The sequence below is a fragment of the Aythya marila genome (assembly GCF_965140915.1).
Source record: "Aythya marila genome assembly, chromosome: 6".
In the NCBI taxonomy this organism is placed as follows: domain Eukaryota; kingdom Metazoa; phylum Chordata; class Aves; order Anseriformes; family Anatidae; genus Aythya; species Aythya marila.
This window is the reverse complement of record NC_139047.1, coordinates 14917778-14931843: the sequence shown is the minus strand read 5'-3', so window position 1 is coordinate 14931843 and position 14066 is coordinate 14917778. Positions and strand designations below refer to the sequence as shown.

General features: G+C 42.9%; 1 protein-coding gene across 2 annotated transcripts in view; it reads left to right on the top strand.

The window, feature by feature from the left end:
* UBE2E3 (ubiquitin conjugating enzyme E2 E3) overlaps positions 1-14066 on the top strand; it is a 61090-nt gene that overhangs the window by 26578 nt on the left and 20446 nt on the right. Inside the window, exon 4 of one of the 2 annotated variants that reach the window (XR_014317842.1) lies at positions 399-423. The exons of the other annotated variant lie outside the window; for it this stretch is intronic. The gene's annotated coding sequence lies outside the window, so the exon portion shown is untranslated. The remainder of the gene's footprint in view (positions 1-398; positions 424-14066) is intronic. 2 annotated transcript variants of the gene reach the window in all.

Genomic DNA, 14066 nt, shown 5'->3' with positions numbered 1-14066 from the left:
CTTAGCCCTATGTCAGGTCAGTGCATTTGAGAAGCATGGCTCTCTGTGCCTGAGCAGGGCAAGTGGGACCTGCCTGCTGTCCGTCCCCACATCACGGCCTGGCCTTTGCCAGATTTCTTGTGGCTGTTCCAGAAATATGCCGTTCAAAGGAATTACACCTCCATCCCAGAACTCTTTCTGGGATGGAAATCTGAAAGCCAGGGATTGTCAGGAACTGCTCAGTCCATCGCTCTTAGGAAGGTTCAGTTTCATGAGAGTCTGGAGAACCAAAGTGTGCATTCAGCACCATTTTTTCCTCCAAATTTTTACATGGGGGCTGAATGCTCATCTAACCCTGTTTATTTGGGGGGCATTCGGCACATAATACTAAATGTACTTGATTTTTCTTTTATTTGCAGGTCACCTTTTAATGGAGCTGTAAAAGTAAGTGTAAACTGCACCTTCTTTTGTCGCCAGTAAGTGCTGAAGGGCATAATGCTCAGAGCAGGAGTGTCTCTGGGCTCAGGTGTGGGAGAAGGGTGGGCAGTCCCTAGCACTACCCAGTAAGTGCAGGGGTTAAAAGGTAGCGTGGGCTCTCGTTCGTGTTCACTGTCTGTTTGTACAGGCCTCCTAAACTCTGCAAATACCTCCTTTTTGTTGTTGTTTTCATTTTTAAACAGTTGTTCGTGGTGTTCAGTTAGCACCTGGAAATGCTTGCCAGGGGACTCTGTTGTGCCAATCCCAACACAAGCGCACTCAGAAGGACAGTTTCCTCTCTGCCAGCCCTAACTACTGGTTTTGCTGCTTGGTTGAAACAGGGCTGGATGGCTTGTCTTGATGACCTCCAGGTCAGGATGCAGAGCTCAGGCCGTTATCCTGCTCAGGAAGTAGCACTCACCCCTTTCAGTGTCTTACAGAGGATCTTGATCCATGGTAGAAGTCAATCGAGCACATCCTTTCGGTGATTTAGGTGATTCCTGTGGTCCCTATCCAAGATGAAGAAAGTGTGATCTGGATGCAGTTTGCACGTATGTTGGAAATGCAGGTGCAAGCCAGATGAAGCAGTCACAGATCCCAACCCCCCTTTTGCCTCTGTGCTGCCTGATGTGCAGCTGATGTGGTCGTTAGCTGGGCATGTAAACGGGCAGCAGCCCAGGCTGGGGGACAGGGGAAGCAGTATGCTGCAATGGCTTTGGGCTACAGTCTGAAGGGGCGGGTGGGGAAATAAGTAAGTTCTTCAGTCAGTGTCTTTCTGAGCTGTCCTCCTCTATTGCGAGAGCAGCTTAAAACCCCTAGCAACTGCTGCTGTGAATTCTCCTCATTTGCTTTATTCCTTGGCAGCTCTGGTTTGAATAGGAGATGTCTGCATATCCATGGTGATGAGCGAAGATGAACCTTAGATTGTTTTGCCCCCTAGAAGGCTGGCCCGTTTCAGGCACTGTGCAGGAAGAGGCAGTGCCTGGAGATGCTCAGAGGGAGACACCTGCCCACTGCCAGGAGGTTTGCTCTGCATGTCTGCCTGTCCATGGCTGAGCCGCCAGGGCTGGTGCTGAGCAGTCCTTTAGTGCTTGTGCACTCACTGGAGCTGGAATTAACTTCTCATTTTCAAAGGAGGCTTTGTGTGTTTATTTTAAATTACAACTTTTCTGGAAAGAAAAAAAAAAATCTGTTTTACAGTGTGTTTCCAGGAGGGTGGGAAAATGTCAGTTGGAAGCAAATATATTTTTTAGTGGTTTTGAGAAGAAAGTTTGAGGATTTGTTGTACAAGGGGCTGACATCACTGCAGAAATCATCTTCCTCTATGCAAAGCTGCACTGCAGGGTATAATGTCACCATTCCAGGAGATCCTATAAAATGTATCCAGTGTCTTACCCTAGTGCCTGGCATGTGAATTCCTCTGCTTTGCCTTGAGTAAGTTGCAATCAAAAATCCTTTAGCTTGCCCTCAGCATCTGAAACACTATTTTCTGAAATTGAAGTTGATTTCATCCCACTACTGTTGTTTCAGAGAAAAAGAGCTTGGATAACATTTATTGGATCTGTTCTGTGAATGTGGAAAAAAGGTCAAGTGAAGTGCCGGAAACCTGTAGCTGAGAATTGCTTCAGCCCTTACGTGGACAGGGCTACAGTGAAGTGCGAGGTATTGTGTGGAATATGGCGCAGGCTTTAGAAACATAGACAAGGTTTGCAGGCGCCAGGCGGCTGGCAGAGTGGGATGTGGAGGGCTGCTGCGCTGCTTCCCTGATCTGCTCTTCCCCTTGGGAGCCGCTGTCTGCGCGCATCAGGGTCTGGCTCCCAGAAATGCGAAAAGCAAGACCAGGTTGAGCGTGGCTGACAGCCTCCCCTCCTGTACTGCCAGGGGAAGCTTGGAGGAGCACAAAATGCAGGTGAGCTGCTGAGCCCAGCAAAATGCACTGCAGGAATAGTCAGGAGGCAGAATCATACAGAAGAACAAATACTATAGAGAAAAATCAACTGACCTAACTTCATCTGGAAGGCTGCCTGCTCAGTGCAGAAATGTCACTGGATCCTGGGAGGAGCTGTCTTCATGCTCCAGAGAGCGGCACAGTCAAGATAAGAATTGGTGCTTCAGTGAGAGACCACCTCTATCCACACCATTTTGTGCTTTCATGGAGATGACAAAAGTGGCCTGGAACAGGAAGTCCAGCAAAGTATTTATCAGGAGAAGCTCTTGCCTTGTCTTTTTTTCTTTCAGTGCTCCAAGAAAACCATAGAATTGAAAGAAATATAAGCCTTTTGCATAAAAACAAAGTGGTTAAAAAATAAATAAAAAGGCAAAAGGTTAGACTGGAGCTTGCCAGGAGAAAACACCCAGGATTTGTTTGGGGATAGTGCAGTCCACGTGGGACACTTTGTGTGTAAAGCTGTGAAAGGAAGCATGCACGAGAGGCTCTTGTCTGCCTGTCCCCAGCACGGAGCTCTGGTCTGTGGTCTTTTTTTCCTTTTTTTTTTTTTTTTTTTTTTTTTTTTTTTTTCCCTCTTTAAGACGCTGTGTGAATCAAAACGGGAGCAGGAGGCTGAAGCAGCAAGACAGCTGTTATCCTCTCCTTAGAGACTGGAAAGTATCAGCATGCCACCAGACCTGCTTATATTACATGTACTAAACACATCCAGTTCCTTTCTTCTGTCTGTTTTTCATCAAAAGGTTAGAGCGCAGACTGAAGTGAGAGGGACTTTGAAGGTCAGGGCCCCCTGCCTAATTATGTGTTAGGCACCTTATAATAAACAAATGAGCCGGAGGCGGTCTCCTAAGTGGTCTAATTCCTGTTGTACAAACCCACAAAGGAGTGGTGGTGTTTACTTTCTGCTCTCTCTAGATGGGGCCATTCACAGGTGCTCCACTCTTAAGTGTCGCTGTTCTCCGCAGGGAAGGCTGCTCTTTGGCCAAGGTTGGCTCTGTTGGATGTGAGACGAGGAGGAGGATCGCTGTTTCCAGGAAGAGTACATCTTGGCAGCGAGATGTCTACCTGGGCGAGCCAGAAACAAGCTGAGATGCCTGCCAGCTAATTCCAGGGCTGTGACTTGGCAAACATGGGGCAGTACGAGGGAGGGCAGCCAGCGAGGATGTAGAGATACGCACCTAGAGGCACGTTTGTCCAGCTGTGTCTCCTACGAGTAGCCTGGGCTAGCTGAGGCCCAAGCACTTTGTTTCACCTGCTGCTGTGCCACAAGAACAGCAGGGAAGGAAGGGCAGACACCTTTCTGCACCGCAAGATTTGCTGCAGCTTTTGTCCCTAAACTCTGTGCTCGGAGGAAGGCTATCGCTTTCCCCCTTCAGAAAGCTCCTTGTGGCCTTTTCCTGTTAGGGTCACCGTCAAGGTGTGTGTCTTCGGGAGTGCGCTTGGAGAAGTGCTCCCTTACCACAGGCTTTGCAGCTATTGCAGCAGCTGCTCAGGACCAAATCAGCATGATTTCATTTCCAGCTTTACATGGTGAAAAGCAGGCCATCTCTCCAGCAGTCTCAATTTCTGCATGTTCCTTCTGGCAGCTTCCACCCTGGTACCTGTTTGCCTTGGAAGCATCTCGCGGTCCTGCTCATGGCCCGATGATGGTGGCAAGAGCCTGGTGCTGGCAGTAGGGCTCCATGGTCAGAGGTCGCTGCCAGCTGTGTCCCCAAGCGGCCCTTGCTTTGGCTCCTTCCCTGTCGTGTTCTCCAGACAACTTTTCTCCAGCACCCCAATGTTACCAAGATCTCTCTTATAACCCCCAGCTTTTAGCTGGAGGCTTCAGGATTTGTTTTTTTAGTTTATATTTGCTGATGGCTTTTCACATTGTCCAGAGGTGCTTCTGGCATTCTTGGCTGACTTCCACGTCAAGCATGAAAATGACTGAAATTTCCACTCTCTTCCTTTTGCTACTCAACAATCAGATTGCTGCCTGTCTGAACCTCTTGCTTCCCGTGAGAGACCCTAGGGACGCAGGGCAGGGGCTGAGCAAAGACTTCTGTGGGAGCAGAGCAGGAGGCAAAGTGCCCGCTCAGCTGGCAGCACTGACACAAGCTGAGGGGCAGCGCCTTCTGTGTATGTGTATGGGAGGATAAGGAGGCATTTCCAGAGAGAGAGAGAAAAGCATGGTCTAAACGTATTTAATACATGTTTGAGTTTAAAAGCATATGCATGTTTATAATCAAGTAGATGACTGAAATGTACTAACACATTTTCAGCAAGGAAATGTGTTGAGCTGAGGGGTTTGTGCTAGCTGTGTTGATTGAGGGTGAATGTTGGTGCAGCTCTTAGAGCAGCAGCTTGAAGAGGCTGCCTTTGCTAGCAGGGCAGCTGAGCCTGTCTGGTCTCGGACAAGACAAAAAAAAAAAAAAAGGACATGAGGAAAGGTGAGAAACTAGTGGCATCTTGCGATGTTGGATGAGTGATCTCAGATGACCATATTGATATTCTAGCTTTAAAGTTAAATATATAAGGGAGAAAAGGAAGACTTCATTCAATAGACAGGATAGTGGCAGCCAAGAGAATTTGTTTACATTTTTATTAGGTGTTTTCATTAAGGAAATGGGAGGGTAGGATTTATCTCTCTCTGTTTCATAAGGCTTATATGGGATGTCTCAATACTGGAATGGTTAAGCATCTCAGGCTAATGAAAAGATTATTTCAGGGTTCTTGAACTGTTTTATAGCTTGTGATAACTGAAAAGATATGTTTATTTCAGGAAACATTGTTTAACTGGTAGAGAGATGTGTGCTTGAGTGCTGCTAGAGCAATATGCCAGAGGTTGTCACATGCATATGTAACACAGTAGCTGTGTATGCGGATCTAATCTGTTTATGAAGAGATTCAAATAATAAGATCGTGGGGTTTGCTTTTGCACAAAAGAAAAATGAATTAGTATGAAGAGATTTTGTATCTTATTTTAAGAGATTGGAAAGATTCTGAGAGAGATTTTTCTGTAAAATATTAAAATTGAACAAAGCAGAAATCAATTTTTACTGAAACCATTGAAGGTCTTTCATTTTCAGTTTTGTTACCGCTTTTTATGCTGTTTATTAATTCATTAACTATACTAATTCATTAGCTATATATTATTAATGCTAATTATTGCTAATTGTTAAATATTAATTTTTAATGTTAATTCATTAGCAACACATTAAAGCATTATTTATTTTTATGTATGTGTTTTTAGATAAAAGCAAAGTTTCTATCTTCTGAGTTAAGCAAGTTAATTCATACTAGCACTTCGTAGTGTCTAAAACACAGTGCTGTGTTGGTAAAAGCACCTCCACTAATTTCAGGGACATTAGGGAAGGCTCAGAGAATACTACCTGAGAGAAGAGTTCAGTCAGAGGGGCTAAGCACGTTTGTGCACGTTAAATAGTGCTCTACATACCTAATGCTAGCGTAATACTTCTTATACCAACCAAATATTACCACCTGGTATAAAAGACTCCTATCCTGCATGTGTCCTGTGAAAAGTTACAGGTTAAAATAGCTCTGCTTAAATTTTTGTTTCTCTACTTCCTCCATTAAATTTGAGGGGTAGCATCTGTCCAGAAAATGTTTCAGTAGCTAAATGACTTGAGTTTTGAGTGGTCTCCGTTGCATCTCTCCTTCCTGGTGGCACATTTCTGGGATTGGTAACTGCAAGTCATCACCAGCTCCAGAGTTGGACCTGCTTACCCAGCTGGTTGTGACTAGCTGAGAAACCAGCTCCTCCTGCTAGGTTCCCCAGATTACCTGGGATGTGTTTAAGGGCTCTGGATTTCCAGATCATCTTTTCCATGCTTCCCCAAGGGGGACGGTGCTCTCCCTGGCTGGTGCCCCCCGCACCCTGCAGACCTGCAGCCCAGCCGCGTCGGCTCAGCTGCAGCTCCTGCGGCTTGGACTGGCTGTGAGAGGCAGCACCGAGAGTAAGGACGGTAGCAGAGCTGAGCTTCTGGGCGACTTCCAGGATTATTTCCTGTTACAGTAGTTGAACTGTTTTATGCACTTTGTGAGTTCCCTGCTGTACTGGCACACGTGGGAATTCTTCTGCAGAATTACCCAAGGTAGTTTACACTTCAGATATATTTCTGTCAAACTTTATCACAATGTGTAGAGACAAACTAAGTCTTCAGGAAAGGGGAAAGTAGAATATCCTCCTGTAATGCGTTTGCCATAGGATATTTCTAAGGTTACTTCAGCCAACATAAAATATCTCTCTTCAAGAACAGAAGGTAATGCTGTGTTTTACACTGATCTCATTTATCATTTTAAGGCTCCTTTTAGTTGACCTCTTGCTGCTGACATTTGTAACGTTTCCCAGATAATAAAACTGAGCTGCTGTCTGACTTGCCGTAACCACAAGGAAAGTGGTCCTCTCCTCTCCACCACATCCCAAGAACCCGCTGCTGACAGCTTCTCAGCAGTAATGTGAATTCCCCTTTTGAGTTTGGACCTGAACGCGTTGCTTTTCATTTGCTTTTGGACAGACTTTTGAACACTGCTCTCCTAAGTGAAAATCAAGATTGCATCCAGCTGCTACAGATTATTTAAATTTTTCTGAATGTGTGTTTGTTCTGGAACAACCCTGCTGAAATGAACAGAAAAGTGGGAAGTGCCAAGTATATCCTTGGCTGTGTTGAAAAAATCCCTGTATGATAGCATGTTTCAGTTTGTTTTTCAACAGTGGAGTAATTTTATTGAAATTTCAATGATCATAATTAGCCTTCAGAAGTTAACATAGAGTTAGCATACAGAAAAGAAGTTGAATGCCATCTTGGAGTTGTTATCTCAGACTTTGTGTTGCTTGTTGCTGGGATTTCTGTCAGAACAAAGATATCTGTGGCCTCTCTTCCAATAGGTATTTCCAATCTAAAATCAGTGACAGGTCTAGCGTAGGGCACGCTGTCAGTCCTTTTGTTGCAGAACATAAGGGGCAGCCCTCCAAGACGAGGGAACATCGCAGAGCCCTTTTACCAGATGGATTTTTCTTTCTTTTCTAATCCTTTGAAAGCACCTTCATTGGATTATAATTACTTTTCTAGCAGCAAGTTTTCTGACAAAATCAGCTTTGCTTTTTCTAAGAAACAAATTACCCCCTACATCAGTAGAGTTTATTTTTGGCATTTCTGAGGAAAGCATGATTCTAAAAAAATAGTTTGAGGTTTTAGTTCTGTGCATGTAGGTCTTTATGGTTTGCTGTTGGCTTTTGTTTTGTTTTGTTTCTGTAATACACGTGGGATCTGTTGATGGCTGAAGGTGGTGTTGGACTTCAAAAACTCCCCTGAGCTGTGGAGTAGGGCACAGCACAGACACTATCAAGCTGGTAGAGATTGAATCATTAACCACCACATAGATAACGTTAACTTCTTGTCAGCATTACATATCTTAGGACAGGAGGGAAAATGGATTGATTCTGCATCCAAACAGCAGCTGCCTTGTTTCAGAGCTCAGTTTGTAGAGTCATCACAGACAAAGGCATCTGATGCCTCTCTCACTGGTGTATACTGATGGGGTGTATATTCCCAGAGCAGTGTAGCTTGGTGAGCTTTGGGAAAAGCAATTTTAATATTCATCCATGCTAGATATGCTCCCCATGTACTTGTGGAGTTTTTCTTCTGGTCTTGCTTCTTACTATTTGCTTCTCTGTGCCACTGAGGTCTGATTGTGCTTCAAGGATTCTGTAATGATTCTGTAACTATGCAGAAATCTTGGAGAATGTTTTAGAGGTTTTAACTCTTTTTAGGTGCATTTGCCGATCCATCTTTGGTAGGTGTATCTGTGCTGAGAACATAGAGAATCGAGCCTCAAGCTGATAAAGAACTTTCTTTGTCCGTCAAGGAGAGCTGGTTTAGGATTAGATGTGCTGTTCCTTGATGCATTTTTTTGTTGTCTTCAATGATACAAATATATTTTGAAGCTGTGCCCTCAGCTTAAGTAAAAATGAAGTGCTTGAGAAAAGTAAATCCAAAGAAAGCAGATGTACTGTATGAATGGGGCCGTTTATTTTCTCTTGTGTATGTTACAAATTTTAAAAAAGAAATGGGCAGCTATATTTATTGAAGGGAAGGTAGGATGATTTCTTTACAGATAAAAGCCATTCTTACTCTCATGGGTCTGCAGAATAAATTATTCCATCATCTGTCTTCTTTATGGATACTTCGTTATTTGAGTATTGACACACATTGTCTCAAGATCTTTGAAGAAACAAGCATCTTATTTAGCCACAAGGTGCAAAATAGTATCAGTGCCATGTAGCTGAAAGAAAGGAGGAGGCAGGAAAAAAAACAGTCTTGTGCTTGACAAGTATATAAAATGTAATGGCCAAGGGACTGCAAGCAAGCAAGCTCTTCGAGCGCTTGGCTGAGAATGTACAGTGAAGAAGTCAGGCTTTTTTAATGCCTTATCATTTTTCAGTTTGTTTATGAAAAAAAAAGGGGGGATTCAGGAGGAAAGTTGCTGCTGTTTTATAACTGTACAAATGCCCAAGTATATACATGCTCATCGCATGTTAACCAGACTGTGCAGTATCTCTAAAATTGTGTGTACATCCACAGCTGTCCTATACTGTATGGTTCCTTTAAACTACTGTTTTTCAAACTAATGGTGCTTTTTTGTCTGTATTTTAATACACATTTAATACATCCTGTAATACGTTACTTCTTGTTTATTTGCACAATTTTTATGTTATAACACTAGCATTAATTTGACATCTTCTGTATAAATATATACATATATATATTCTCCAATACTTTTTCTTTACTATAATCATATAATTCATAATTCACTGCAGTAGTGGAACTGTGCTCCTAGGAGTTATTTAGTTATTTCATGGGGTGTGTTACCGGTGGACTTGGCTCAGCCTGTGAGCCAAGGTGTTCACTAGAATTTGTGTGTTTTTGACTGGCAGGATGTTGAGTAAGGACAATCTGCTCTATAGGTTATAAATGCAAAATATCTGTCTTATTAAAAGGTGACATCTCTAAAACTGTAAAAAAATAAAAAAATAAATGCGTTTAAGATAGAGTGTATAGTGATGCAGATAAAAGAAACTTTAGGAACGTGTAGGTGAGATTAGAATTAAGGTTGCCATGTTTAACTTCAAATTTAGCTTGTCCTGGTTTATGAATATTTAATCCAACTCCTAATATTCCTTTGTCATTTTTCTTTCTGATCTCCCTTCTTCACTATTGACATATTTCTATATTAAAAGGAAAGATTTCTAAGGCAAAATAAAGGTTGACAGTAGGAACACAAGCACTGTAACAGATCAAAGTATTTCAGGTAACTATAACAGATTTGCATCAGTATAGTTTGAGATTAGCAAGAAAACAGCTAGAGGCAGTGTATCATCCTCTTTGGACTTAGTTTATAGTAAAAACAGGATAGACTATTGCTATATCATTATGCAATAGACATAAACCAATTAAGAAGTCTTGTACTGTACACAAAGAGGATCTTTGTTTTCAAAAAGATTAGAAATCCAGAAAGAAAAAAAGATTGTAGCTTTCACTTGTTTCTGGTTGTTATGTGGTTATCACAACATGTTGAGCAGAGAAGTTTTACTTCTGTGGATCTGATCTGTCAAAATTAATCAAACAGTGAGTAGATAAAGGTGGAGGGGTCGGTATTTGAGATTTGGGATTTATTTTTCTGTTGGACGCTTTCTGCTGTGAAATGGACAATTATATTTAGTTTATTTCTGCTTGGCATGGCCACTGAGCTGATCAGAGAAGCACAGAAATGCCATTCTGTGGAGAATATATAAAACTTAGGAAAGAAAAAAGCTAGGAAGTATTGTGGTGCACTCTACTTCATCTTGCTAATGGTCATCTTTCTGCCTTCAGTGGCTTAGTGCCTGTTATTAAAGCTGTACTGCTGCTGCTTTCACAACTCGGATGAGCCAGTGGTCCGTGAGGTTGTGCTGGGTGCTGGAGGTCTCTCTGGGGCAAACCTTTAAAGCCAGGTGCTCTGCTCTGTAGTGTTTTGGGACACCTACAGGTATCTCTAGATTTACTGTTTTAGAGCATGTTAAAATTATCTTTTTAGAAAGCCACTCTTATAAAATTGCCTGGAATTTGTTAACATTTAAACAGAAGAAGCACTCTTAAGTGTTTAAGGTAGGTAGGATAGCACAGATAGCTAAGGGCCCTGGAGGAAGACAGTGTAAATATTTTTTATTTTTATCACACAAGAGTTAGGATGGGCTCCGTACAGCTGACAACAGTGACTGTTCCTGTTGAGTGTAAGTAAAGCATATGGAAAAAGTCAGATAGGAATTACTGGTGTCATCACTTCAGCACTGACTCTCAGCAGCAGCATTGTACCAGATTTTGCAGTACTTTCCTTCCTAAAATATATTTTGAACAGTTTATTGCTTTTAGTCTGATCGGAAAAAAACACTGCTGCTGCCGTAGCATTACATTTTTGGCTCACATATGGCATATCCATGTAGGCTTGCAGTTCATCACATTTCTGTAGTTCAGGATTGTAATTTTACATCTATAAAAGGGAGCAACTCTTATGTGTTGTTACCCTGAATTCTTTCCAATGAAGGAGACCTCCCGCTTCCTTTCCTCGGAAGGCACCAGGAATGTAGTGTGGCAGAAGGGTCCGGTCTTCTCTCACTGAGCTTTGTTGGAGTGCTGGCAATGGAGGGAGCATGTACGGGCACTGCGCCTGCCGAGCTGCAAGGTGCAATGGGAGCTTCGTGCAGCCTCAGCCCTCCTGGGTGGCTGTCCAGAAGGGAACACAGACACTTCTCTGTTGTTCACAGTAGGAACACACTTGAATTTATTTAACTGTACAGATCGTTTTAGAGTTAAGTCCCATTTCCAAAATACTTTTGGTCCCACAGTCCCAGCACAAGTCATATTACAGTCAGGTGCTTCTGTGCTTTTACTTCCAGCCCTGACTTTGAAATCTGTGAAGTTAGTTAAGAAACAGCAGTTCCCTTCAGTGGATTTTGGACATTTGTAATGTGAAGACGGTTGTGTGAGTGCCTATGGTTGGTGCAGTACAGCAAGTAACAAAGTACCTGCAGTACACACACACACTGGGTCATTTTGGGCGCTGCACTAACTTTCAGAGAATTGGGTTTGTGTGGCAGAGTATAGTCTTGAAGACACCTGAGATTCCTCAGGAAATATTTAGTAAAAGTAGAAATGAGATTTTAAAACAGACTTTGCTTTCTCCTGCGAAGATCAAAATCAAGTAATTAGGTATTCTTCTGAAGGAAAATAAATAAAAAGCCTCCTTAACAGCAACAGGTCACTTCTTGTGATAAGCCGAATGGGAATCTTGGCTTCAGACCATGGCTGGTTTCATGTGTGACATTGATTCATACAGCAACCATACCTGTCTCAAAAGCTGCCTAGCATTATTCCCTGTTGAAGAGCTATGTACTCATGGAGCTTTTTATGTTTGAGTTCTGTGTCATCTGAGTGGTGAGGAAAATGTCAGCAGTACCTCGTCATTTTAGTCACTAACAGTTGGGTTTTTAGATCCGATAACAGGAGGTGATATTCACAGAACAATGCAGTTTGAGAACAGTCTTCAGTTTAGAGGGGAACAGGAAATCCCCCCTCTGCACTCGCAGAGGGCAAGCAGCTTACTGTTCCTTCACAGAATACTTCAGTGTTGGTATTTAGGCTGCACCTCATCCCCACACAAGGAACCCAGGTTTAATGGCACTGTCTGCTCTGGGAAAATTGGGGTTGCTGGCACTGGCCACCGCTGCACGGGACAGGCAGCCTTTAGGCAGGTGGGAGGGCTGGCAGCATGCAAGGCAGGGCTGTCGCTGTTGTGTGCTCCTCAAAGAGCCTGGGAAAGGGGCTGCTCAATGCCAGGAGCTGGGCATTGTGCGCTCAGCAGCTCAGGGAGGCCTGGCAGGGGCGGCAGAGGCAGCAGGGGAGGCAGATGCCAGGCCTGTCACTGGGTAGAGCACAGCTCAGTATTTTAAATGGGTGTGAGTGGGCACCTTCAACTGCGAAAGCCTTTCCCTGTGGGCTTCCTGTCAAAAAATCAGTTCTGCGGATGTAATTTGGGATCTTCTCTTCTCGTTCTCTTTTTAAGGTGGAAATTCTGAAAGTGTGCCTTGAATCAAGGTTTATTTACTTATAATTGTGAAAGTTTTTGTTCTTCCTTTTTTTTTTTTTTTTTTTTTTTCTTCCCCTACAAAAGGATGAAGAAGGAAGGAAAAGTATGTAAATCCATTCTCCTTTCAAATATTTCCTTCCTTTACCCTCTGTCATTCTTCTTGTTTTCTCTTGTTCAGTTGTTTTGGTTATTTGGTGGTGTTTTTTTTCTGTTTTATGCATGTGTGGTTTAGTGTTAAAAGGGGTGAACTTATGGAAAGGAAGCTCTACAAGTGAAGTCTCAGAAAGTTTGCAGTTTAACTGTGTGAATGTTTAAGCAAAGCCAAGCACTCCTTATTTTTAACAGTTAAGTTGTGCGGTCCTGTTTTGAAAAGCCCTAATTCTGGTCTATCCATGTTCTTGTGATTTAGGGCAGCAGAACCTTCTTTCTATGTAAATGGCGAACCTTTAAAAATGAATTTAATTTGGGTTGTTTTTTTTTTTTTTTTTTTTTTTCCATTATATATTAATCAACTTTTTTTGCTAAATGCAATCTTACCCAGTTCTTGTGCTTCCGTGAATATAATTTGCTGAGAAAAATATTTTAGGTACTTAAGTTAGTATTTTGAGGGGAAAGATGCTGCTTGTAGTAGATGCTTTTAAACTAGCAAGAATACACAGTGTAGTAGGCTTATTATCCAAAATGCATGCATCTGAACAAATATAATATTGAGTGCTGAAAAGGGTATTTATTTTCACGTAAATAAATTTGCAACATCTACAGGATAGAATTTGTGCAAAATAAAAGCAAAATGCTTCTTCCAGTTGTAGTCATGACAGACTCTTTCCAGAACATGTGGAATCCAGCAGTCTGTGTTTCACCCTAGGTGAAAGTTGTTGCTTTGTTTCTTTAGGCCAAAGAGGTTTAAATGAGGCAGCTTTGATGTTAAAGGGGACGTTCCTGCTATACAGCTAGCAAAAAGCCATGTGTCACCAATCCTTTTAGCCCAGGGCATAGGACAGGTTCCAGGGAGACAGCAGGGGTACAGCACAGCATCAGTCTTAGACGCAGCAGCGCTGGGTGTAAGCTGGAGCAGTTCTCTGGCCTCTGAAGGCTGTGCCTGGGGGCTGTTTGGGCCCCAACTGCCCTAGGTAGTGCGGAGCCATCCTTCCTTCCCATGCAAGGTCAGACACCCCCTGTGTTAGCAGCCTGCTCCTGTGGTGTTTCAAAGCCCTCCCAACTCTGTCAACCAAAGGATTCCTGTGCGTGGGGGTCTCTGTTCCTGCTTCACACTACATCCACGTGGTTACTTGGTACAGATCCCACTGAAATGGACGAGGGAGAGCTGACAGTCTCCTTTGTCAGCACTGCTGCAGGAGCAGGAATGCTCAACTGACCAACTCTTCACTCTTAATCTTTTTCACTATTCCACCTCAAGAAGAGGCGATTGGAAATCATTTCTATTCATGTAAATTGTAGATTCAAATGCTTGATGCTCTGCAGAATATCTTTGCCTTGCTGCTGGCAGTTATTTGGAGTAAAACTTTGTGGACAGAATTTC